The sequence below is a fragment of the Benincasa hispida genome, chromosome 12 (genome assembly GCF_027475165.1).
Source record: "Benincasa hispida cultivar pf3 chromosome 12, pf3_genome.v1.1, whole genome shotgun sequence".
Classification (NCBI taxonomy): Eukaryota; Viridiplantae; Streptophyta; class Magnoliopsida; order Cucurbitales; family Cucurbitaceae; genus Benincasa; species Benincasa hispida.
This window is the reverse complement of record NC_143489.1, coordinates 15,027,886-15,030,008: the sequence shown is the minus strand read 5'-3', so window position 1 is coordinate 15,030,008 and position 2,123 is coordinate 15,027,886. Positions and strand designations below refer to the sequence as shown.

The 2,123-nt window shown below is 39.4% G+C and overlaps 1 non-coding gene across 1 annotated transcript; it reads left to right on the top strand.

Moving 5' to 3' along the window:
- The first annotated feature begins 499 nt into the window (after positions 1 to 499).
- On the top strand, positions 500 to 603 carry LOC120068729 (small nucleolar RNA R71). The gene has a single exon (XR_005479353.1). It is a non-coding gene; the product is annotated as a small nucleolar RNA R71 (small nucleolar RNA).
- The last annotated feature ends 1,520 nt before the right edge of the window (positions 604 to 2,123 follow it).

The window sequence follows — 2,123 nt, the reverse complement described above, 5'->3', positions numbered from 1 at the left end:
TTGTTGATTACCTTCCCAAGAGAAATTTGGATGGTTCCTCCATTCGAGATTATATGTGTTTGAGAATGGGTCATTTTTAATAAAACATACCGATTGCGGATTTTATGGGCAATCAGAGTAGGAATGAGGATCTCCACAGCCCACACAGCTAACCATGGGCTGTATGAATGTTTCTACCTGATTTACCTTTTGCAGGTTTGATGCGTTCCTTAGTGACATATTCTGCAAAAGGTTTGTCATAGTAGCCACTTGTGCAGAGAGCATGGCTATTGCGTTAGAGTCAATAGAATTCACATTCTGAGATAGCCTCTTCCTTTATGCTCTTGCATCGTAAGTGTCATCCACCCATTCCATATTATGCTTGGCTATGTGGTCCAATATTTCCTTAGCTTCAGTATAAGATTTGTCCATGATACTGCCAGCTGCAGCTGCGTCAGCTGCCATTTGAGATGCTCTGTTTAATCTGCCATAGAAAGTCTCCATCTGGATGGTTAATGGTAATCCATGGTTGGGACAATTCTTGACTAATCCCTTAAAACGCTCCCATGCGGCGTTCAAGGTTTCAAATTCTTCCTGCTCGAAGTTCATGATCTCTCTCCGCCTCCTTGCATTTGTGGTGGGTGGAAAGTATTTCTCATGAATTTCTCCACCAACTTTTCCCAAGTTGTGATCTTACCAGGCTCCAAAGAACTTACCCATTGCTTTGCGTCGTCACGCAGAGAATATGGGAATAAAGATAGCCTGATAGCTTCTGGGGTGATTCCAGGAATCACAAATGAATTACACGTCTCCAGGAAACATTTCATGTGGGCGTGAGGGTCTTCTCCCCGAGCACCCCTAAATTGTCCAGCTGTTTGGAGCATTTGTAACATCACAGATTTCATCTCAAATCTTGTCCCATCTGGTGTTGGGTATATGATCGTTGGTGAGAAATCATACAACCCAGGAGACGCATACTCCCGCATGGGACGCGTACTACTATTTGCCATTATAATAGGATTTTGCGCAGCGTGGGCTAGCTGTTGAGCTAAGTTTTGATTTGCTTGTTTGTCCGCCATTTGTTGTTTCCTAGTTTGTTGTCTGAGCAGTTATTGCCTTAACCTTCGGCAACGATTAGATCTATTTCTTCGTCGGAAGGTCCTTTCAACTTCGGGGTCGTATACAATTTTAGGAGTGTTATCCCTGCTCATAAACGTTTATAAGCTTCGGCTTAGCTCGTAATACTCCCTCAGCTGAAGTTTACCTATAAAAGATACAAGAAAATTTTTTGTTTAGTTTTGTTGTTGAATCCTCGGCAACGGTGCCAAAAACTTGTTCGTTGATTTCGTGATTCGAGCTTAGGAGTGTATTGTATAAAATAATTGGAAAAATAAGTGTAAATATGAATGATATGTTGATGCATTAGTGATGTGCAACAGGACACATGACACTTCTCTATTGACATTCAAGTTTTCCTAAATCAGATTCAAGTATAAATCCAACTTAGGTTCCTGGTAAGTCCAGGGTCAAACTCAGGGATTCAGATTAAAGCTAACGCAAACCTTGCGTTGTAATTGTTGTAGAGATATCCTAAGTGTATGGAGAAATGAGTTATTTACACTAAGCTGCTGTGTGTGTATGCAAGAAGATACAAAAAGGTCGAGTAGAGAATGATGGATCGTGTGAAAATGGACTTTAATGCAAGTGATATGCATCGATCTAAGTTGGATGTACACAAACAATAATATGATGCGAATGAGATGACTTGTTTTTCTCCGTTTATGCATTAGACTCTATTCGACACTTCTCAATGCGAATATCATACAATACCTATCTCTAGGGTGTATGCGTCAAACACAGGATGCAATAAAACATCAGTGCGTCTATCTCTAGATGTACTAAGCGTTTCTAACTTGATGTTGGCTTATTTATTCTCTCGAAAGTTTAAGCTAAAGATGCTTTTATCAATTGATTTAGTTGGCTTAAGCGTTCAAAATGGAATTTTTGCATGAAGTTATAGATGCATCCAACATAAACAAGAAATAAACAGTGGCAAAGTATGATACATCAAATATGAGAATTTATAAAGAAACTGATTGTCTTTACAAAACCAATACTTAATCAAATGAGAAGATGAAAGCGAT